The sequence below is a fragment of the Macrobrachium nipponense genome, chromosome 44 (assembly GCF_015104395.2).
Source record: "Macrobrachium nipponense isolate FS-2020 chromosome 44, ASM1510439v2, whole genome shotgun sequence".
NCBI classification, from domain to species: domain Eukaryota; kingdom Metazoa; phylum Arthropoda; class Malacostraca; order Decapoda; family Palaemonidae; genus Macrobrachium; species Macrobrachium nipponense.
The window spans coordinates 33,085,329-33,110,774 of NC_087221.1; the positions used below are offsets into that span (position 1 = coordinate 33,085,329).

The window sequence follows — 25,446 nt, forward strand, 5'->3', positions numbered from 1 at the left end:
GTGCCTTAGGTGGTGTTAAGAGCCGAGGGATTTACATGTTGGCTTCAGGCACGATGCAGGTCGACACTTTGCTGTCGATGATGACCTTGGCGGTCGGGCTGTCTGTCGGACATTCTGTCGATCTGTCGGTCGGTTGGTCGGTCTGTCTGTCGGACGGCCAGTCGGTTGGTCGGTCTGTCTGTCGGACGGCCAGTCAGTTGGTCGGTCTGTCTGTCGGACGGCCAGTCAGTTGGTCGGTCTGTCTGTCGGACGGCCAGTCGGTTGGTCGGTCTGTCTGTCGGACGGCCAGTCAGTTGGTCGGTCTGTCTGTCGGACGTTCGGTCGATCTGCCGGTCGGTTGCTCGGTCTTTCTGTCGGACGGTCTATCTGTCTGCCTGTAGGTCGGTTGGTTATGGCTGTCTGTCTGTCGTCGATCTGTCGGTCGGTGGAGGCAACAACACGTCGGAGGAGACGACGACGATGACGACGGTCAAGATTCCGTGTCCACACGACGGGCCATAGAGAGCAGAGCCTCGCGTCAGAATTTATATCAAATCTCCCGTCTCCGCGTCTCATCACGTTTGGCATCGCAAAGACTTCCTTGGCTTACGTTAGTCCTTTTTTTTCATGTTTTGCTTGGTTTGACTCTTGTTAGATCATTGCAGGGTCTTTTCTATTTGTTCATTTGCCTCTCTCTCTCTCTCTCTCTCTCTCTCTCTCTCTCTCTCTCTGCCCTTACTTGGCTTGATTCTTATATTATTGCAGATTTTTTTCACTTGTTCATTAATTCTCTCTCTCTCTCTCTCTCTCTCTCTCTCTCTCTCTCTCTCTCTCTCTCTCTCTCTCTTTGCCCTTGCTTGGTTTGGTTCTTAGACAGTTGTAGGTTTTTTAATATGTTGATTAATCTATTTTCTCTCTCTCTCTCTCTCTCTCTCTCTCTCTCTCTCTCTCTCTCTCTCTCTCTCTCTCTCTCGCTTGGTTTGGAGCTATTTTCGACCTTCGATATTTAGTAAATGGTATTTTAATATGGCTTTTTCTGTTTGGGTTTTTTTAATGGTGTCTATTAGTAGTTGATTTGATACTGGTTAATATTTCAATGGAGAGTTGCATGTGAATGTGTGTGTGTATGTGTGTTTGTCTGTATGAGAATGGTCACATACAGAGTGAAGTGCATACCAACATCCTTTCACGGTTTGTTGCGTAATTCATGGTAAAAAAAAAAATAGAGAAAAGGAGTGGAGAGGAACGACGATAAATCGAACGGATTGGTCATTGTGCTGAGAGAGAGAAATAATGAAATAAAAAGTGTTTGATATTCAACCCTCAATTCCTTGATATGCATTGGGAGGTAAGAGAGGAAGATGCTATGCCCCTTCAAGAACTAACGCGTCCCTACAATTTCGTGACATCAAGTATAAAGTTTTATTGCCCCCCCATTCTCCCCCTCTCCTCCCCCTTTTTTTTTTCAGGACTGTAAAGGTTTTCATTACTCAACGTACGGGTCGCAGATCGGTCGGACCCCACAAGTTCTCTCTCTCTCTCTCTCTCTCTCTCTCTCTCTCTTTTTGGTGAAACTTTGTAATATTTTTTCTCTTTTGGAAAAAGAAAAGAATTAATTAGCTCTACATAGAGTGAAATAGTTTATAGGTATTTTTTTTCTCTCTCATGACAAAAAAAAAAAAAAATAGTTACCTCTGCATAGAGCCGAATAAAAAATAGGGGTTTTCTTATAAAAAAATAGTTACCTCTGCATAGAGTCGAATAGGAGATAAGGTTTTTAGTTACCTCAGCATAGAATCGAATAGGAGATAAGATTTTTTGTTACCGCAGCATAAAGTCGAATAGAAGATACGGTTTTTCTCATGAAAAAAACAAAATAGTTACCTCTGCATAGTGTGTCGAATAGGAGATAGGTTTTTTCTTGTAAAAAAATAGTTACCTCCGCATAGAGTCGAATAGGATTTAGTGTTTTTTATGAAAAAAAAAAGAAAATAGTTACCTCTGCATAGTGTCGAATAGAGATAGGGTTTTTCTTGTAAAAGAATAGTTACCTCCGCATAGAGTCGAATAGGAGATAGTGTTTTTTATGAAAAAGAAAAAAATTTTTACCTCTGCATAGAGTCGAATAGGAGATAGGGTTTTTCTTATAAAAAAAATAGTTACCTCCGCATAGAGTCGAATAGGAGATAGGGGTTTTCTTATAAAAAAAGAACAGTTACCTCTGCATAGAGTCGAATAGGAGGTGGGTTTTCTTATATAAAAAAAAGAACAGTTACCTCTGCATAGAGTCGAATAGGATAAATAATTACATATAGTCAGTTCGCCCTTCTGAGTTGCTTCGTATCACTGTCCTTTAGTATAACTGACGAAATACAGTAAAGATGGTCACCTAATTAGCAACTTACTGATGTAAAATAGAATAAAGTTGTTGTTTTTCTTTTGTTTCTTACTGATGAAATAGAGTTAAGTTGTTGTTTTCCTTTTGCAGCTTCAAGTAACTTGTCTTGAATATTCTTTGCAAATGAAATGGAATAAAGTTTCTCCATTTTATCCATACGTATGAAATAGAATAAAGTTTCACCCTTGAGTGATTTAAGGTATTGTTCCCTTTCGAATGAAATAGAACTGGGAAAGTGTTTCCTGTTCAAGTGGTATAAGATAAACTTTTCCAAGTTGTTTTACTTTCAAGTAGAAGCGAGCCAGTTGCCTGTCAGAGTTTCTGTGCGTTTGTTGTTTGGGGGGTGTGTTAAGGGTAAGGAGATCAAACGCCGGAGGAGAAAAAGAGGAAATAGTGAAAAAGGAAGATTGAGGACAGGCACCCCCCAAAAAAAAAAAAAAAAAACACACACACACACACACACACACACACAAACATTATTTTAGTACAAACTATCATGGTCTTGAATATTGTGTATACGCGACCAATGTTATGTACGGTTGTGTGATTATTATTATTATTATTATTATTATTATTATTATTATTATTATTATTATTATTATTATTCGTAGTGCTTGTTTATTCCAAAAATCACAGACGAAAAGACCATCCACGTCGGTATGAGAAAATTGGATAAGTAGGAACAAGGAAGGGAAGAAAATTAGACAAGGTTAGCTTAACAAATACCTGATTAAGTAGCAGCTAAACATAGAAGAACAGTATAAAAAAGAGATGAAGAATATCCTGTAATGCATATGGTGTAGCTTAGACAACAAGGGAACTGAAATGTAATAGGGAGCAAGACACATCTCTGGGATAATTCTGACAAGAGTAGCTCAATGTGACAGCTGAGAGAACTCGGTATAATTTTTGCTCAACTCATCATTTTTATTTTTCTATCTATTTTTCTATATTTCATCCTATATTTTTATACTTTTTCGTCAGAAGCATTGGCGTTATCTTCATTGTGATTTAACTATTTCCTTCTATATATTTTATCGTGTATGAACATTATTTTCTACCATTGCTTGCTTGAATTGCTTGAACAACAGTCGTTGGCCTGATCTTCATGAATGAGGGTACATTATGACTAATAGTAGTAATAAAAAGCTGTAAGTGCGCAGTCACAGAAGCATCTTGTTGTTTTATGCAGTTTGTGATAGAGCAAAAATGAGGCGAATAAAAGTAGAATATATATTAATCACCGGAGTTCCTTGATCTTTATTGAGTTAGTTTAATTAGATAGAAAAAAAACTTATATAAAGATGATAAAGATGCCCTTGGTGCTGCCTAATGCATCACAAATTTAAAACTTCGTAAAATAGCGTTTTATTTTTTATTATTTTTTTTTTGTATCACGAACTACAGGCAATGGCCAACACGTGTACAGATGTTTGAATGCTTACATAGCCTAAGCTTTTACAACCTCTCTCTCTCTCTCTCTCTCTCTCTCTCTCTCTCTCTCTCTCTCTCTCTCTCTCTCTCTCTCTCTCTCTCTCTCTCCATGTATATATAATATATATATATATATATGTGTGTGTGTGTGTGTATGCATATATGGTTTATTTGTATATATATGTATATTATATATACATATATACATATATTTGAGCGTGTGTTTGTGTGCATGTGTTCTGATTCGGTCATTCAGTGTCGAATTAAAATATGTCGACTCAGACGTACCAGTGTAAGTTTTATGGTACATGCTACCCTAATGATGCTTAATATAGAACAAGAGATAAAAAGCGGAATTTATTTTTTGCTGCTTTCGCTAAAATAAAAACGAAATATTTGAGCTTCACTCTCTGCTGGTGTTTGGTTTTCCTACCCGTTTATAGCAAGAGTCCAATGGCGGTCCTCAGAGCACACTTGTCACGTCATGTCCAGTGTACGTGAGAGAGAGAGGAGAGAGAGAGAGAGAGAGAGAGAGAGAGAGAGAGAGAGAGGAGAGAGATTGCATAAGTTCTACGTGTTAGGATAGGAAAGATTAATGTGTGCAATATTTCATGTCTTGAATTGAAGGCTTGTGGGTACGGGAATATATGTATATATGTATATAATATTTGAGTTTGAGTTGATTACCCTAATTAGAAATACCTCAGAGAATAAACAAAATACTACTTCTCTTTCTCTCTCTTCATATATATATATACTCGTGTATATATATATATATATATATATATATATATATATATATATATATATATATATATATGAAGAGAGAGAAAAAGTAGTATTTTGCTTATTCTCCGAGGTATTTCTAATTAGGGTAATCAAATCAAACATTATATATATTATATATATATATATATATATATATATATATATATATATATATATATATAATAATATATATATATATATATTACTATTATGTACTTGCACAAGCATAACCAACCAGAACTGCACATGCGCAACAACTCCTCGTGCATTCAGTAGATGACCTTGGTCTCGGAGCGTATGCGTATTCACGACGCAACTCATTCCAATTAGTTTATGTCTCGGTAATGGGAACCATTCCGGTCCATTGATTTTCACGCGTCAGTTCGACCGACGGACCGATGCCGCGTCAGCCGTCATTCCCCGCGGGTTGAGCGACACTCGGTCATATTAATCGTGAGACGGCGAGTATTTTGCATCGCTGAGCGGCCCGCATCAAAAGGAGCGACAAAGGGGGTGGGGGGGGGGGGGGGGGGGGGGGGGGGGGGGGGGGTGGGTGGGGGTGGGGGGGGGGGGGGGGGGGGGGGGGGTTGGACGAAACGTCGCGTTTGTGTTTAGGATTGGGTAAGGCGTGCGAGTCCATGGGCTGAGTTGTTATAAATGGTTCTTTCTCGCGATCGTCAGGATCTTGCTAATAATATCGGTATGCGAATCGTTTATTTTATTTTTATTTTTATTTTTCCAAACCTTTTTGGGTACGTTTTACATGAAGGGTTTTTCTCGAGAATGTTTTTTTCTTTTTGTTTGTGTGTCAGTTTCGATGTTAGGAGGATGTTTGTTCCGGGATGCGAATCTTTTATTTTTTTTTATTATATTAGTATTATTATTTTTATTTATTCATTTATTTATTTATTTTGAAGGATAAGAATCCTCGTCAGCCTATAAAAAAAGCTCTCTGCTTCGAAAGAAAGTGCTAATGTAAACAATATCAATGTTGTTTTTGTTTTGGGAAATGTACTATGTTACGAATTGTTTTTTTCCATTTTGGGTGACGGGTTGATGTTACCTTTCATATGACGACGGAAGTAAACCTGAAGGTGGTTAAAATTAGGTACAAATTTTCGCCGTCATTAATTGTAAGACCAGGAAAATTGTCTTAAACTTGTGCTGTTCTTGCCATTTTCTTAAGGTCCATTAAAGTTCTTATATTTATGATGATCGTTTGTAACAGTTCTTTTTTTCTCTTTCTGCAGGTAAACGTCGGAAGAATAGTTTGGCTAACGACATGAGGTAAATAGATCTAGTTTTAATCTATTCATGATCGACCCTACATTTTATTTTATATTGCACGTCATCCATAGCCACGGTATTCATTTTTTCTGTGTATATCATCTCTGTATTTTAGATTTTGATGATCATTTTATGAGATAAGGAGAAGTGACTTGGAGCAAAGCAAAGTGACAGTAAAATTGGCTTCAAATCTGCCATATGTAAGAGGAGAGAATAATTGTGTGCTCCAGGTAGTGTGATATACTTTATACCAACTATATCCTTTCTTATTTTCTTGACATGTTTCGACCACACACTATACCCTTTTTAATGTTTTATGTACATGTATATATATATATATATATATATATATATATAATAGATATATATGTGTATATATTAATCTAATTGTATGTATACATGTATATGTATATATAGACACATAGTGAATTTCTTATCTGATAGCCATTAAACCGTTTTGAGTCGATGCAACGAGTTAGGTTGACCAGCAATGTGCAAACCACTCTTACATCCTTTATGACTTATTGCTTTTGCCTCGGTTTTCTTTTGTATATATTACCCACTCTCTCTCTCTCTCTCTCTCTCTCTCTCTCTCTCTCTCTCTCTCTCTCTCTGAAGCATATATAAACACACATACACACACACACACACACGCATATATATATATATATATATATATATATATATATATATATATATATATATACATACATATATATTTATATTTACATTTGTTTGTGTGACATCTTTGCATGTAAGTTAGTGTGTGTTCCAGTTGCCGTTGGCTCACATGCCAGCCTACGTCAGGCTTGTCCCTGACGATAACAGCGTTGCTGTCAGATGCGGAATGGATCAAATTCTACGACAGCTATACCGAGAGAGGTCGCATACTCGTCTTCTTCAAGACAGCAGCAGAATCTTACAGCTGTCTCCTATTTTTAGGACTCACAAGTGTCATGTTGTATTTTCATCTCTCCTCCGAGGGGTACAACACTGTTGTTTTCTCTGTTGCGCAGTTGTTTATTGTTTATATGTATGTGTGTGTGTATATATTATATAGATATATATATATATATATATATATATATATATATATATATATTCATATTAAACTTGCTGTCGTCTGTATTGTTTCTCAGTGAAAAATCTCACCATACACTTACACTTTTGCAAAGTTATGCCCCTGCGATTCTTAACTCCCCTATTATCATTTCCACAATTGTACAAAGGAACAATATCTCGCGCCTAATCTTAGTAATCATTGCCTCTTCATCTGCTTTTATTATTTTGTGAGACATTTCTTCATTAACCTTCCTATACACACACTCTCTCACACACACACACGAGAGGACGTAATTATTATCAACTAAAAAATTCCCCCTCGGCTTACATATATGAAAATATATTAATTCCAAGGTAGAGCGAATTAGATGTTGAAGGACATTTGTAGCTCGAATAATATATATATATATATATATTATATATATATATATAAATATATATATATATATATATATATATACTTGCAATAATAAGTCAAGTCTTCTACAGTCTGTTGATCGAAAGTCTCGGAAGAATTGTTTCCAACAAGTAGTGAATCTCTCTCTCTCTCTCTCTCTCTCTCTCTCTCTCTCTCTCTCTTTCAAATTTTTATGACTTGCCAACCAACAGCAATTCATCTACTTCTGTTAGCTGGAAACGCGTTATCTCTTTCACGCCCTCTGCTTCCTGGGCGCGTTGTTGGCACATTCGTCTCCTTTGGCGTAGTGTCATTCGCATGACGAAGAATTATTCGTTTCGTGCAAAAAAAAAAAAAAAAAAAAAAAAAAACAAAAAAAAAAAAAAAAAAATTTGAGGCTAAGATCGGAGTAAATGAAAGCGATGCCGGGTCGCCACATTTGTGCGACTTTTAATGACTTTGATAATCGTCATGGCAACCACGTCGGAGGGCAGCAGGAGCATTAGCAGCAGCAGCAGCAGCAGCAGCGTTCCTGCAGCTGCTGTTGCTGTTGCTGTTGCTGTTGCTGTTGTTCTTGCCTCCTCTGATCGTTTGGTTGCTTATTTATTTTTTCTATTTTTTATTTTAGATTTGAAATGGAGTTGAATTCATTTGTTTTATTTTCTTATTTTTTTTATTTCCTCGTCGTTTTCTCTCGACGCAAATAAAAAAAAATATTCCTGTTGTATTTATTTTATTTATTTTATTTTAGTTTTTATTTATTTTATTTTAGATTTTATTTATTTTATTTTAGTCTTTATTTTATTTTAGATAAACCGAAGTCGAATTCACCGTATACTTTGCATTTGCTTATTTTGGTAATCTTTAATTCCTCAGAAAATTGCTTGTTTATTAAGAGGCCTGGCTTTTATTACGTAGAATGACACTGCACTTGCTTGTGGATCGAGCGTCTTATTTTTATTATTATTTATTTTTTTACTTCATGTGTCCCTGTTGTGTAATGTTTTGTTCGCTGCACATTTTTCTATTACTCCCAGATCAAGATGTGAATTTTCTTCCCTTCATCTGTCTCTGTTGGTTTCTCTCTCTCTCTCTCTCTCTCTCTCTCTCTCTCTCTCTCTCTCTCTCTCTGTGCTCATTTTTCTGTCACTGTCAGATAAAGATGTTGATTTTCCTCCCGCCATGTGTCTCATTTGAGTCATTCTCTCTCTCTCTCTCTCTCTCTCTCTCTCTCTCTCTCTCTCTCTCTCTCTCTCTCATGCCGGCCAGCCCAAAAAAAAAAAAAAAAATAATCCACCTGGTTTGAAGATCCAGCGATTCCAATAAAGGATTAGGAAGACCGCTCCAGAATTCGGTCACAACAGGAATTAAACATCCAGAAAATGGTCTTACTGAACGTCACAGAAGAAATAGGTAATAGTAGACTCCCGCAATAAAAAGCATGTTTAGGATTATCTGGCGGATGATGTATTGACTCGGACGGTCTGACAGTAAAAGAGGATGAGAATCGTGAAATACCTTTTTTTTACAGTTTGAAATCATTTTTACAGTGAGGTAGTTGAACGAGTGTGCCAGAGGTTGACATCAAGATCAGGCAAAAGAGATTAAATTAAATTCGATTATTTTTGACCAACAACTTGAAATGTAAGTCAGCTGCTTAAGATCAAAACAAGGGAACGAGAGACTGAAGACGGAGGAATAAAACAGGTTGAAAGAATTACGCCTTGCGACGTTCATTTCCAGCTTTAAAAAAAAAAAAAAGAAAAAAAAAACAAAAAAATCTCAGGGTCAAGTATGAACCTTGACTTTTGTAACGAAAACTAAAAAAAAAAGAAAAAAAAATGTTACGCCGGTTAGCAGTCAGTATTCATTTCTAGATTACTTGTTCCAGATATTATGATATTCGTTTTTTGCTGGCGGCATTTTGTTTTTAATCTGTCGTTATCGAACCTATAATTTCTTCGTTTCCCTTGACATGCATAGAACGAGATTGATTCTCTCTCTCTCTCTCTCTCTCCTTCGGCTGAGTTCTTTTGAAACTATTCGAAGCATTTTGTCTCGTCGGAATGCTTCTTGATACATTTTCCTTTGCGCAGGTTGTTTGTGGCTCATGTAACATTTAATTGATTTGTGTTCACTGACGTCACAGCACCTATGTATGGCTCGGAGGTCCTTTTAACTTTATAAATGAAGCTAACGTCGCAAAAGAATTGACATAAGTTTGTGAGTGACTGCGGAGTTTAGAGATTGCTTTTGCAATTTTTGTCCCCAAGTAATGACAAAGATATTTTGAAATGTCTTTTGGAGTATTGTTTTCCTAGTTATATATCGGTAGTTACCTTTGCATTTTCATATATCCCAGCTTTTTTAGCTTTATTTTTCCAGTATAAAAGGAAAAATGTGTTGCGCAGCATAAAATAAAAGGAAGAACGAGTGCCATGCAGCCAAAATATCAAATGGGACATGAATGTCGTTTTGCAGAAGATGAAGAAATGAGTGTTGTGCTTGAAAAGGGGAAATGAGTGTCGTCCGGCAAAAACTCGAGGGAGAAAACGAGTTTCATGCAGGCAAAAATGAAAGGTGAAATGAGTGTCGTTCGACCAGAGATAGAATGAGGGACTGAGAAACGTGCCGTAGAAACATTGAAGTGGAAGTGAATGTCATGCGACAGGGAATAAATGGGGAGAAAGAAATGACAATATTTTGCGGTTGAGAATAAGTAAATGAATATCGGGTGGCTGATAGTAAAATGGAAGCAGAAAGTTGAAGAGGAAATGAGTATCGTGCAAAAAATATAAAAATTTGAGTGTCGTGCTGTTAAAAATGTTAATAGAAATGAATCAGAAATATAAAACGGAAAGCTGTTGTGTGAGAAAATAAAGATAATGAGTGTCGTGTAACCAAAACTTAGAAGGAGGTTAGTTTTATTCGGGAAGAAATTAGTGTCGTGCTGATAATATTAAAAGTGGAAATGAGGTTTATTATTATTATTTTTTAAAGGAAGTAGGTGTTGTGCGGGAAAAAAATGGAAAATAAAGGGGTTTCGTTAAAAAAAAAAAAAAGAAGTGGCGTGCAAAATAGAATGGAAATTAATGTCAGTGGGGCCCCGCCCCCCCACAAAAAAAAACTGGGAAAATTAATTTCTTAAAGCTAGATATAAAAACGAAAATAAATGAGTGTCGTGTACCTAAAAATTAAAGGGGAAGAAATATCTTGCAAAAAAAAAAAAAAAAAAAAAAAGGAAAAGCGTGTGATGCACGACGACAAATCTCGTAACAATAGCGTGATTGAAAAAAAAAAGTGGTTAGTGGAATAGCGCTGATGCCGTTACCGCGCAGTCATTTACCATCTTTTGAAGATGAGAAAACTTGGAAACACTAAACTGTCACTAAGTAATGCAGCATCTGAGAGTGCCAGGCTTTCCATACTTATTGTCTCGTAGTCTTGTTGTTATGTCCACTGTCCTTTTTCGGACTTCTCAGATTAGACCGTCTATAAAGATGTTAAATAGTTTAGGACACATGTCATTTTAAATCTTGGACCAAAGTACATTCTTGCATGTATATATGTGTGAATGTATATATATATATATATATATATATATATATAGTATATATATATAAAAACATTGTACCTTTTATATATATATATATATATATATATATATATATGTGTGTGTGTGTGTGTGTGTGTATGTTATTTATATACATGCACACACACACACAGATATATATATATATATATATATATATATATATATATATATATATGTATAAGTGTGTGTGTCTGTGTGTGTGTATGTTATTTATATACATGCACACACACACACACACATATATATATATATATAATAAATAATACATAATATATATATATATATATATATATATATATATATATATATATATTACACACATATACATATATACTCTCTCTCTCTCGTAAAGGCATTTTTTTTTTTTTGACATCGTCATAACGCATTTGGAATGCCAGATCATTTGGTTGTGCGTCCAAATGTGTGTGCGTGTGTGTGTGCGTGGAGGTTTATATGTCTGCGGGCGCGCGCACACGTGCCTGCTTGCGTGCATGTGTGTCAGCGCATGGGGGTGGCGGGGGGGGGCGGGGGGGGGGGGGGGTGTTTGCCAGGCAGGCAGGCAGGTGTCCAAGAATATCTCTCTCTCTCTCTCTCTCTATCTCTCTCTCTCTCTCTCTCTCTCTCCATGGAATTCGGTGCATGACGCAAAGAGAGAGAGAGAGGCCTGAGACAGGACTGAGAGGTCTCAGGTCTCAGGGCTCAGGGCACAGGGCTGCTGAGAGCAGGTGAGATGACAGGGCGGCCCCTCGCCCACTTGAAGGGCAGAGGCCGAACCCGCAAATTTTCCCCCGATGTTATGATACGGTGGGAGTGGGCGTACAAGTGAGAGATTGGCCAGCCGCCCCTGCCATTGCGAATTAGACACTGTTTGGGACTCCCAGAACTCGGCACTTGAACTAGCAATTTGCTCTAGGTTAACCTTCTTCAGTAAGGACGTCTCCTCTCTCTCTCTCTCTCTCTCTCTCTCTCTCGTTCTCGTCTGCTCTCTCTCTCTCTCTCTCTCTCTCTCCTATGAGTATTGCTTGAATTCCTCCAGGTATACAAATCTGAACGAATATATAAGCACAAACACACTAACTCACGTTTTACAAACACATATATGTATGTATGTATGTATGTATATATATCTGTATGTATATAATTATATATTATATATATATATATTATATATATATACTATATCATATATATATAATCATATATATCCACTTAGTATGATCGACCTGTTAGCCTGGATAACCCGGATTCGAACCCAGGTGAGTATGAGTAGTTGGGCACGTACCATTAAAACCCACTGTGCTAATATGCTAGTATTGAATTAAGCAGTCAATTAGGCACTTGATAGTTATGTAATAGTATTTTGAGCCAGTTTGAAAATGCACTGGGATTGAAACCTCAGCTCAACACGTGCTGAGTTTTCTGAAGGCTAATACCTACCGGCCACCTCTCCCCTCTGAGGGGAAAAAGGCGTGTCCCCTATATTATCTCATATATGTATATCTGATATATATATATGTTATTATATATTCATATATATATATATATGTATATATCTATAATCCTCTTCTACTTCTCTATCGTACCTAATCGTTAATCTCGTACTTCTATATTTTTTATATATTTATATTATATATCCATCTATATGTGTGTTTTGTGCATATGTTTATATACATATCTATGTATGTATGTATTTATAAAACGTGTTTGCGATATTGCGTGAAAGCAGGAAAGCTACCCTCTTCAGTGCAACATAAATAAGTTTGCCTTTGTCACCTTCTATCTGACTTTTTCCTAAGGCCAAGGTCATGTATAAAAAAAAGATTTTGATAAACATGCCCTTTTCACGTTTTATCTATCTTCTTCCTAAATCCAGAGTCGTGTATAAGAGGAGATTTGATCTTCCCGACGAAGTGGACAACAGATGAATGTGTTAGCCGTGTTACCGATCACAGGCATACCTGTTTGTCGCCTTATTTGCGAAGTGTTAAGTCTTTTCCGGTAACCAGATCTATTATTGGAGGCCTTTGGAAAATTGAGAGAGAGAGAGAGAGAGAGAGAGAGAGAGAGAGATACTAGATGTGATGATGATTACATTTGTCAGGAATATTATTTTTATATTACAATAATTTGTTTTGTTATTATGATGAATTTAGTTCTCTTGTGTCGTTTACCTATTTATGTTTGCATTTGTACACACGTGTGTGTATACACACACACACACACACACATACACACACACACACATATATATATATATATATATAATATATATATATATATACACACTATATATATGGTTACGGTATGCAGCTCTTCTTTCCCTTCCCTCTCTGTGAATTATATTTTCATGAATTTGATTTTCTTCTGAGCTTGAAGGAATGTTTTATTTCGATTCCGTTGGTACAGGTATACATATATACTTTAATATTTAGTTATTTATATATATATAAATAAAACTATATATATATATATATATATATATATATATATATATATTATATATGACAGTATATAGGACATTATCTTTTTCTCTTTTTTAATCAATTTTTATTTTTCTGTAAAAGAAACTATTGAGATGACTATTTGTCTGTCCGTCCGTACTTTTGATGTGCGGCCTCAGATCTTAAAACATACTCGGACTAGATGGCTCCAAATTGGTATGTTGAGCATTTACCCTCCAACCATCAAACATATCAAATTGCAGCCCTCTATCCTCAGCAGCTTTTATTCTATTTAAGGTTAAATTTAGCCATAGATCGTACCAAGTCCAATTCTGGAGGCATCGCTGACGCACTTTTACTTGACCTCATCTGGGGAGCAACTAATCACTGCCCGGTTGTAGCTGAGAGTTTCATACAGCTTTATACGCAGTACAGAAAACTCGATTGCGCCGAAGAAACTTCTGAGTGTTTTTTTTTTTTTTTTTTTTTTTTTTTTTTTTTTTTTTTTTTTTTTTTTTTTTCTTGAGACGAGAACAACGTATGGTCCAGACGAAGCCCCAAAGAGATTCACTACTTTACATTTCATTGCCTTTCCGACATTTAGCTCGAGTGCTAAAGAGAAGCTACTTCAGGTTGTCCCTGGATTCTGTAGCCCCTCCCCCTTTCCATGATGCTCCCATATCCCTCCTCCTCCTCCTCCTCCTCCTCCAGAAAGTTTCGCTAATGAGTTGAGGTGCTGTTGACTTTCCTGTCGGCCGCCTCCATGGGGCCATTTTTTACATTCCGGAATCGGTTGGAATAGATGTTAGGAATTCTGTGGTGATCCGTGCAGTAGCCTCTGCTTATGTTTTCCGGGAGAAAAAGAAAGGAATATAAATTTAATTGTCTTCATAGAATATTTTGATCTGAATATCTGCATTGCTGTTTGTGTTGTGTGTTTGTGCTTTTGGATTTCAAAAGCGATTTTTTTTCTTCTTTCTTTTTTAGGAAGTTCCTGACTAAACGTATGAAATGAATCTTTATAATAAACTCAGTCGAGTGCTTATCAAAGCAAGTCTCACATCTTATTTTTAAAACGTTTCAGTGCACATAGTGTAAAGAAAAGCCCATATGATCATATAGGAGGAGTTATAGCTAGTATATGTAGTCAGGATAGCAATAAGAACGCTGAAACAAGATCTAAACCGAAAAGAATATTGATGTAGTTTTAGTATTTTCTTGAACCAGCTTAATCAGGTTTGTGACCCAATTCACCAAGGATTCGAACACTTGAATTGGGATCAGTGGAGTTCAGTGTATGTAGTACTTTTCCCCGTTCAACGTGTTTGTATGTGCAGGGTTTCTGCTTTAACTGGGATGCTAGTTACTGCGTCATTTCCTCAAGCCCTCGTTATTATCATCATTATCATTATCAACATCATCTCCAACAACGCTATGCGACGCAAAAGGCCTGGTTGAAATTCCTGTTCTTTCATCTCCACAGTTCTCCAATCATCTCCGGCTTCACATGAATCGATAGACTAGTCGTTTTAGTCCCATTGTCAAAATTTATGGCGGATATAGTTTTCATATTAGGTTGTAAAAAACAAAAAGCTTTATCCATCTCTGGTGACTGAGGAAAAAAAAAAAAGACGTTGCAACCGGTAAATTCAGTATTCGAAGTTTCGTCGCCGAAGTCTCTCTCTCTCTCTCTCTCTCTCTCTCTCTCTCTCTCTCTCTCTCTCTCTCTCTAAGAAAAAAGTCTAAGAAATATATGGAAAATATTGGACAGGTTTTTTTTTTGGCCACCTTGTCTTTTTTTAATTGCGAATTAATTTTTTTTTCTCTCGCCTCTTGCTGGTTGTATAGTTACCAAATCAATATTATATTCCCCTCTTTTTAATATCAGGTGTTGTATGGAACATAAACCACAAATTTAATGTTAATATTTAGAAAGCATGGATGTAATGATATATTTATTATGTCCGTGTTCGCCATTGAGATACCTGTGGAAATTACATTGGCAATCAGTCATCTGACTTTACATGTAACTACATAACTATTCTTGTTATCAATTGGGATTGAAGTTCTCGGTATTTTTCAAGTGTTTATATTAAATAAGAATAATTCTCAAACTCGTACTTGTTTGCTGCGTTTTTCTTTTCTTTTCCCTTTGTTTTCTTTTGCTCGGAGTATTATGGCCTTCATAGTTTATCATGCAATAAATTCCGTGGCTTAAAGGAAGCCCAGAGGTGCAGTTTTCTGTTTCATCATAGCAGTGGGGAAGAAGGCGCGGGTAGGCGCTTACTTATGGCGGAATTATGCAAATGAGCCCGTCGGTCACGGATACATAAAACATTCTTTTATTCTTTGTTTGTTAGGTTAAATGTGAGCACATGTGGATGTAATCTACATTTTTATGTGCGTGCGGTTGCCGGGAAGGAGACGGAGAGGCCTCTGGGAGGCATGGGACGGGACGGGACGGTTACGGTTACGGGACGGGACAGAACCTCCTTGGGACGGGATACGGCCGAAAGGAATTCAAGCCTTGATTGACTTTTGCTTACTTTTTGCGCAGAAGGGATCTCCGGCTCCTTGCTTGGCAGTTTTGCTTTGAATGTGAAGGGAATTGCTTTGAATGTGAAGGGAATTTCTTGGAATGTGAAGGGAATTGCTTTGAATGTGAAGGGAATTGCTTGGGATGTGAAGGGAATTTCTTAGAATGTGAAGGGAATTGCTTGGAATGTGAAGGGAATTGCTTTGAATGTGAAGGGAATTGCTTGGAATGTGAAGGGAATTGCTTGGAATGTGAAGGGAATTTCTTGGAATGTGAAGGGAATTGCTTGGAATGTGAAGGGAATCCTAGTGTCTCAGTCGGAAGAGGAAATGTTATTTGACGATATTAATCATCTTGCGCTTGGCGACAACCTTTGCTGAATCAGTTTGTTTGTACAGACATACATCTATATAGATCAGTTTTTGTCACTTATACACTAGTGACTTTTTTTTTTCCTCACGAACTTTAAGAGACTAATATAGTTTGATATCGAACCCCCCTTATAGTACCTTTGGAGTAACTTACAAAAAGATGTAGTGAATTCGGTAGTATGTGACATTTGTGATTTAACACACACATTTTATATATATATAGTATATATATATATATATATATATATATATATGTAATGTGTGTCCATTTATGTAATTTCTCATCTGTCAGTCCAAATACATATTTACATGCGCGCTATGTTTTGGCTGCCATGACTTTCGGCACGTAGCCGCGTAGCCGGATTCTTAGTAAGCAATTAAAAGTCAGCTAAACGTTCACAGCCTGGGCAGCAACATCCTTCCTGAAGAGACCCCACGGAACGAATGGCGATAATAACGTGAGAACCTTATTTGCAAAGAGATCGTCCGCCTGAAGAGATTTCGTCTAATCATTATTTGATTCATTTGATTCATTTTGCGTTTTAGCTGGCGTCGTGACGTACCACTCAGATGTCGCGAGTTCCCGCCTACCCCAAGGCGATGAAAAAATCACTGGCTCTTGTTTCATGATCAGTTACTGCCTCAGTGTGGGGTCTGAGGTGGGAGGTGGCAACGAACAATCTTTGGCTGCTTGAATTTCAAGTCAGTGGCCCCTTTGGTGTCCTTGTTCCATGTGAAAAGGTTTCGTTTAACGAAATAATAATAGCCTTAAGTTGCACAAAGCAAAAAAATGCATAGTATTGTTTACGTTTGGGTTTATTCTTGCATTTGCCTTTCAATTTCCTTCGTCAAGTCATTAATTTATTAATTTTCTTTTTGCTGTTTGTCTTTAGTTGCACACAAAAAGAGAAGTTCATATTGTTTTACGTAATTTTTTAAAAAATTCCCATCGGAAAGTCATTCCTTCTTCCAAGGCAAATGTGTGTGGGATATATTCGGAGAAAATACAGATCGTTTACGTTGGTTCGCAGGGCCATATACTTATTCCAAGGAAACAATTTGTGGGAGGGATATTTCTGTAATGTTATTCTGCCACACTAATTTTGGTACTTTTCATTGAATTTGGTGTCCAAGATAGACGAAATGACAGCTATTGCCCGAAGTTGATACATCAATTTCTCGGAAATTCTCATTTTTAATTTTCAGTCAAAGAAAAGTACAGAGATGGCTATTTGTCTGTCCGTCCGATCTTTTTCTGTCCGCCCTCAGATCTTGAAAACTACTGAGGCTAGAGGGCTGCAACTTGTTATGTTGATCATTCACCCTTCAATCATCAAACATACCAAATTGCATCCATCAAGCCTCGGTAGTTTTTATTTGATTTAAGGTTGAAATTAGCCATGGATCGTGCGTATGGCACCGCTGGAGGTGCCGCCAACACAGGCCACCACCGGCTCCGGCTGAGATATTAATGACCCGTGGCTGAGAGTTTCATAGAGCATTATGCGTTGCAATTTTTACTTGTTTTGATTAATTCCAGTATCTGAAATTGGAGCAGTTGAAAGCAACATCCTGAAGTCAAAGCAGTATAGATTTTGAACTGAAAACAGTTAAAAGCAACGTATGAAAATGGGAAGCAGTTAAAAGCAACGTCTTGCAACATCTTCAGATAAAAGCAGTTAAGAACAATATAATATCCCGGGCGTGAAGCAGTTCAAAGCGAGTATCCGAAGTGAAAACAGGTTGAAAGGAAATTCTTGAAGTCAAAAAGAAGTCGTCCTTCCATTTGGCCTTTTTTAGACGTGTTTTGACGAGTGTGGTGATATTGAATTCTCTCTCTCTCTCTCTCTCTCTCTCTCTCTCTCTCTCTCTCTCTCTCTCTCTCTCTCTCACTTGTCGGTCTTTGTTAAGTTTTTCATGAAAAGAGAGCGACAACGGCAGGTCATTGAAGTTAACCGACAGTGGATGTAAGCACAGAGAGAAGAAGGACCGGGTTCTTGGAGTCAGACATGATATAACATTGCTCTCAAGATATTACGTTTTGCTTAGTAATAGGATATTTTAACACGTTCTCATTCCTTTTGAGAGAGAGAGAGAGAGAGAGAGAGAGAGAGAGAGAGAGAGAGAGAGAGAGATAGTTACAAGGAGTTACAAGGATTAGGATGTCTCAAAGACTTGTTAGTCCATCCGAGGAGACATCGTGTGCTCACTTATCTGTAGGAGCAGGTTGTATTGTGCATTCACAGTGTCCTAACAATTTTGTCTAGCTTTCTTATAAACTCTTCTACACTGTTGCTGTTTACAACTTCTAGCGGCAGTTTATTCCACGTGTCACATATCTTGTATGTAAAGAAATTCCCACACTGGGATGTGTTGTATCTCTTCAGTTCCAGTTTCCATCCATTATTTCTTGTCTGGTTATCGTTTAACGTAAATAGGTGGAGAGAGAGAGAAATACGAGGAAATAGCATAGAGAATCAGCTAGGGAGATTTGAACCAATGCACAGATGATTAGAGAGAGAGAGAGAGAGAGAGAGAGCGAGAGATGAGAGATGAGAGAGAGAGAGAGAGAGAGAGAGAGAGAGACTGGCACAGGGAATTGGTTAAAGAGATGTGAACCAATAGACAGATGATTAGGTTGAGAGAGAGAGATAGAGAGGGAGAGAAAGAAGTATGAGTGAATAGCACAGGGAGACAGATTATTATTATTATTATTATTATTATTATTATTATTATTATTATTATTATTATTATTATTATATATTAGGAAGACGAACCCTATTCGTATGGAACAAGCCCGTAGGTCCCCTTAACTTAAAATGCAAGCTTCCAAAGAGTAGGTAGAAACGGAGAAATGGTGACCAAACAGAGGAAGAAAAGAAGAAAGCTTAAGAACGCTAGCAAGTAACCTGAATAAGAAAAAATAGTGATAAGAGAGACCAAGAAAAGTCCCAATCGCTTCCTGCCTTCATAATGCAACGGATGTTTGGATTTTTGACATGAAATTCGTGCCCACTTGTACCAACATCAGTTGGTGACCTAGATATGTCCCAGGGACCAGCTGAGCTTCGTCGGCTCCCGAAGTAATACTTTGTATTATTTTTAGCCCTGACATGACGTGGAGCACGATAAAGAATGAACCCCATTGCCGAAACAAATCGTAAATCTCTCTCTCTCTCTCTCTCTCTCTCTCTCTCTCTCTAAAAGACTAGTTCAAGGAGTGATAAAATGTAGTAAGAAACCCATAACCCATACCCCCCCCCCCTCTCTCTCTCTCTCTCTCTCTCCTTCTCTCTCTCTCTCTCTCTCATATCTTTTATTATGGAGAAATGACGTAATGGCACATTAACTACAAAAAACCCTTCAATGTACTTTTTATATTATCAAGTTGTCAACGACTCGAAAAACTGAATATGGCTGCAAAAAGTAGCACAAATAGAAAGGGAATTATTTAAACAATAAACAGATATAAGACGAATCACTTCGTAGAGTCAAAGTGAATTAGTGGTAACGGCCAGCAGCTTTTAAAAAGTATTGTTTACGTAATACGATGTGTATGCATTTGCATATTTTCAAGCTCACACAGTCGTTAAAATGCTTTTTTTGCTGGGGAGGGGGGTGGGGGAGGTTTTTTCCCTGAGACTCATACGATCCCAGGAGCAGTCACGAATTCTGTACATTTATGTTCGTGTTGGCGATAATTCATGCATATATTTGTTGCTTGGTCTGCATTAGCCAAGTTAAGCAACCTTAGGTTAGGTCAGTGTTCTGATGGATGACCAACTAAAAATAATTGACGCGCAGCCGCATAGTCCCTTAAGATCCCCAGATTCTTGTAGTGGAAATAACAGGAGGAGATACTATGAGAGTTATTGTTAGTGATACTATTGCGTAATTGCATGTGAAAAGCAAAGATGTGGAAGATTAATAGGCCAGGAAGGCCTTGGGGAAAATGCAAACGAAAGTGGGGTCCAATTTATTACTTTTTATGCTGCAAATGAAATAGGAAATTGGATGGAGGTACTTTTCCAAAAAGTCAACAACATCCATTAGTACATTTGAACATTGTAGGTGGGAGTTGTAGAGGCCACATAAATCACATGGCCATGAATCGAAATAGAAAGAAAAAAATGAATACCATTTTTTCTTTTAGGCATATGGAGTGGCCGATGTTGTTGAAGTTATATGCACTGTAAGGGATGGATTTATGTTTTTTTTTTTATTAGATATAAGGAATTAACTTATGATTGACGTTTGTCTGTCGCATATGTGAGTGCAGAGCTATGGGACATGATAAATCGTGAGTAGAGCGTGGAATAGCTGCTGATACAGCACTGATAGGGGATAATGAAGGAAATCTGCGAACCGTAAGAAAGGGTTTGAAAAATTTGCAAGATGAGAAAGTCGAGAGTAAATATGAGCAAGAGTAAGATTACGAGGTAATTGGGAAACACAGTAACAGAGTAATAAATGTTAGCATGGGTATTGGAAGAATGGAATCAGTAAGTTGTACTGCACAGGGTGTTCATCCACGAGTCAGCAATTGAAGGTTGAACTTGGCGATCACTTTTTAAATCTCTGGAATTGCCCCTTCTCACGGGGAATGACATTTTATATATATATATATATATATATATATATATATATATATATATATAGCTATATATACACACACACACACACAAACATACCTTTGCGTACGTAGCTTACTTCCGTCCTAAAGCATACCAGCGTGATTCATTCTCCCCCCCCCTCCCCGAAGTTGCATTCCTAAGTGAGATTCCTTCCACAAGGTGACTGGATGTTGGCGGCGCCCTTTGATTCCAGTAGAGCCCGTGAGCCCCGGGAAGGTGGGGGGTCGTTGGAAGGAGAAGGGCTGACAGAGACGAGGTTAACACTTCCCCCCCTCTCTCTCTCTCTTTATTCACTAGGGCTTCTTCCATTTCCCCCCTTCCCCTTATCTGATGACTCCATCCCCTCCCCCATGTGTTCTTCCTCCTCCTCCTCCTCCTCCTCCTACTTTCCTCTTAAACACAGCGTTACGAAAGAAGCCAACTGTATTTCATCATCTCTTGTTTATGGGTAACGATTAGCTTCTCTTTGTGAGGGCCAGTGAATGACATATTGCCCCAGGAAGTCTGTCGTGCTAATAGCAGTAGATTTTCAAATTTATAAAATAAATAAAGTAAAACTGGTTTTCATGCGTATTGGCTCGACTGCATAATATACAGCTCGACATATTTACGAGACTCGAATGAGTCGTGAGTGGAAATATTTTCCCAAACTCTCTCGTTGAAGTAGTTAATATTAAGAAAAGGAGATAAAGTAGTTAGTATTGAAAAGAATATATATATATATATATATATATATATATATATATATATTATATATATATATATATATATATTTGAAGAATATTGCAATGGTTACCATTATAAGTAATAAATTATTTGGAATAACTTTTAAAGACTCCTTCCCCCCAACCCGCTACTCGAATGTCAACGTAACCAGATTAACATGACGAAAGTAACAGCAAGTAACAGCGCCTTTACGTTAACGCTTTTCACAGACTGCCAGCGGCTCTCGAAATTGAAGTAACAGCCCCAACTTTTGTGAAGAAGTGCCGGAAGAAGCCTTACACAAGGAAGGCCTTTCGTTTCCGTGTCTCCACCCCTAACCCCTAACCCCCACCCCCTCCCGACCTCAACTTGGCTCTTTATCAGTTCATAATTAGATTCTTCTGACTCTGACTCTCTCTCTCTCTCTCTCTTCTTCTCTTCTCTCTCTCTCTCTCTTCGTGTGTGTGTGTGCAGCAATAACATGCGTGTGTAACCTTGATGGGTGAGATGATAGTATTGAGTTATATAGTATATGAAGATAATTGGGCTATGACATCCTATGATAATGTAGATGAAAAAAAAAATAAAAAAAACACATATATAATATATATATATATATATATATATTATATATATATATATATATATATTAAATATATATATATATATATATATATATATATATTGTATGCATGATTTGTATTTACTGATTGAAATAACTTGGTAACCTCTTTTGTGGCACTTGCTCAGCAATTAATTTTTTTTATTTATCAGAATTTTATGAGGGGGCGGAACGTACCGAAAATAGTGATGAAAAGTGTAGATAATTTTCGGGAGCATGACTCATTTACGTAGGTTAGATTAAATTGAGTGGAAAGGAGTCGATAATTAGTGTAAATGTCAATATTTATAATCTTGGGTAAAGAATTAAATGTAGGAATTGAATTTAAAGATTTCCAGAAACTTCGGTTAAATATTGAAATTTATATTTCCCAAGTTTATTTTCCAAATGACGACTGTATAAAGAAGCCAAGTGTGTGTAGTATGTATGTTGTTAGTGTGTGTGTGTGTGTGTGTATCGGTTTTAGTATGAAAGAGAGAATACAGACAGATGAGGCTCAGTCTCTTAGTAGGAGAGAGAGAGAGAGAGAGAGAGAGAGAGAGAGAGAGAGAGAGAGAGAGAGAGAGAGAGTACGATATTATCAGTAAGTTACTCATTTCATAAAACCACGTTTTAAAATGTTTTAATATGGAATGGGTAAGTGATTCAATTTCATACTCATTTTTCCATGAACATTTTGCTAGATGTTGTTAGTCATTGATTTATCTGCTGAGTTCAAACTTTATACAAATTGCTTTGGGAGCTACCTTTGATCTCTTAAACCACAAGGCTCCTAATATATAAAGCTTGTAACTTTGATGTTGAAAGTTATATTGTTATCTTCCTCCTTGGTTTTTCAAAGTGGTATGGGGCAATTTTTTTTTTTTTTTTTTTTTTTTTTTTTTGACTACAGGCGTCTCTTCTATGGCATTCTGTAAGGCAGTGCTCTGGAACCCTTGATGTGTTTTTTATTAATTTATGTAATTGTTCACTCCCGCACGAGTGAAATGAGTTTTAAGTGTTATAGTCAGGGGGACCAGTTGCTGAACTCCTGCAATAATAAGGCCGATCTTGCACCATGATCCCACTGCATGATTTGCTTTGCTGAGGTTAAAGGTGAATTCGATGACCTTGAATGTTTCAAAATACTTAGTATTACGGTAGTTTTTTAGCTTTTATCTTTTTCAGTGCCTGGGAAAAAAAATCCCATCTGATGCTGTCAGAAAATTAGGTTTTGTTTGTAAGGCTTCCTAGGCTGCATCTGCAAAGTGACTCCTGGTTCAGATTTCTTGTTTTAACCCAAGTTGGAATATCGCTTTCCTCTTGGGATGTTCATAATCTCTCTCTCTCTCTCTCTCTCTCTCTCTCCTTGGGTCTTCATTTTCCAGAGACGCCTATGGAAGTGGTGGGCTCCTTTCTCCCGATAATGGTTTATTAGGATTTAGAATATCGTCAAAATGTAGCTCCGCTAGCGATTGGTTCGACAGGAAACCAAAGTAGCGCGTGTTGTTCATTTGTAGAGAATCAACATCTGCACTCTGCTGTAGTGCCACATGTTTACTTCCCAGTGCCAGAAGTCTGTCTCCCGTCAGTGCACTGTAGGCATTACATAAGGTTCTTTGCAGCGTACCTTCGGCCCCTAGCTGCAACCCCTTTCGTCCCTTTTACTGTACATCCGTTCATATTCTCTTCCTTCCATCTTTCCACCCTCTCCTAACAATTGATTCATAGTGCAATTGCGAGGTTTTCCTTCTGTTATCCATTTCAAACCTTTTGACTGTCAATTTCCGTTTCAGCGCTGAATGACCACATAGGTCCCAGTGCTTGGCCTTTAGGCTAAATTCTACATTCAGTGCAATCAATCAGGAGTGTGTCATTCCCATCTCTCCAAGACTGGGGAATCATCTTCCTTCCTGGATGTAATATTCATGACGTAAGTTTAAAAGAATCAGTAATTCTACAGGACTCTGTAGGTGATGTACCATCGCCTCAGTTTTTATTAACCTGTAATGTTATGTATAATTATTAGTTAGTGGAGCTCCTTCCGTCGAAACTTTCCTTGCAAGTAAAAGTTTCAGGGCTTTTCTCATGTGAGTACAAGCTCCTTTTGGATGCTGATGATATTAATGTTTAAATTCCCCAATTTTGCTTTTTTATTTTTTCTTGGAAACTACTACATAGTCTGAAGATTACCTCAGCTAAAGAGGTTAAAAGTGACGTTTTTGCTAAGACCGGTATATGTGATTTAGTCAACTATCTCAAGAGCGGGTGGAAAGAATTTGAGGAAATCTGGTTAGTGTACTATGTTTAGCATGACCACTGTAAGGTGACCTGTGAGAAGAAATAGGCCCTGAATGACGGATTTTGTACACTGAAAACCATGGCGGCCCGGGGGGTGGGGGGAGGGGGAGGGGGGGGGGAGACCTCCTCTTCCTTTTCCAAAGGTTGATCGTCTTGAGAAGGTCGTCTCCCGAAGGCTCCTGCCAAGTTTCATCAAATTTTGTCCCCCCCGTTCCTGAGGAACCCTGCCAACGCACTCACATACAGATGGGGATATTTTCAGCGGGGTTCGGGCGTTTCACACCCGGCTAAATATTTGCCTGGCCTTGGCTTAGGTATGTTCTCAACCGATTGCTCCGGTTTGTTGTTGTTTTGGTTGCAGCTACTGCAGCGAGATGAAAGTACTTGCACGCATTTGTTTTGTGTGTGAATGTTTGCAAGTGTTTACTCTTTTTTTTCATAATTTCCCCATTAGTAAGGGTGATTAAACTACACGAATATTGTTATATGGTGACCAGAATTTTTTGTTTATATAATTTCCGCTAGAAGCGTTCCCATGTAGAGGTACATGAGTAAGTTTCAAGGTTTCTAAGTTAAATCCGGCAAGGCAGATAGATGGCTTTAAATCCGGCAAGGTAGATAGATGGCTTGAGTTGCCCTTTTATCAAACATCAGACTCAAAGGAATGCATTAGTCTCTTTGAAATGTCTTCATTAGCATTTGATAATTACCGTTATTAAAGAATCCTCATAGGAACACGAGTCTTCAAATGGAGAAACAAATCCACAGTTAAGTAAATGTACATATATTTAAATTTAAAAGTTCAAGGATAGGTTTCGGGAATCTGTTCGGTTCCCCTTATCAAGATTGATAAGGGGAACCGAACAGATTCCCGAAAGCTATCCTTAAAGTTATAAATTTAAATATATGTACATTTACATAACTGTGGATGTGTTTC

The 25,446-nt window shown here is 37.5% G+C and overlaps 1 protein-coding gene across 11 annotated transcripts in view; it reads left to right on the top strand.

Moving 5' to 3' along the window:
- LOC135204157 (uncharacterized) overlaps positions 1-25,446 on the top strand; it is a 740,069-nt gene that overhangs the window by 295,659 nt on the left and 418,964 nt on the right. For 3 of the 11 annotated variants that reach the window (XM_064234198.1, XM_064234201.1, XM_064234202.1), the window contains exon 2: positions 5,830-5,866. The exons of the other annotated variants lie outside the window; for them this stretch is intronic. The gene's annotated coding sequence lies outside the window, so the exon portion shown is untranslated. The remainder of the gene's footprint in view (positions 1-5,829; positions 5,867-25,446) is intronic. 11 annotated transcript variants of the gene reach the window in all.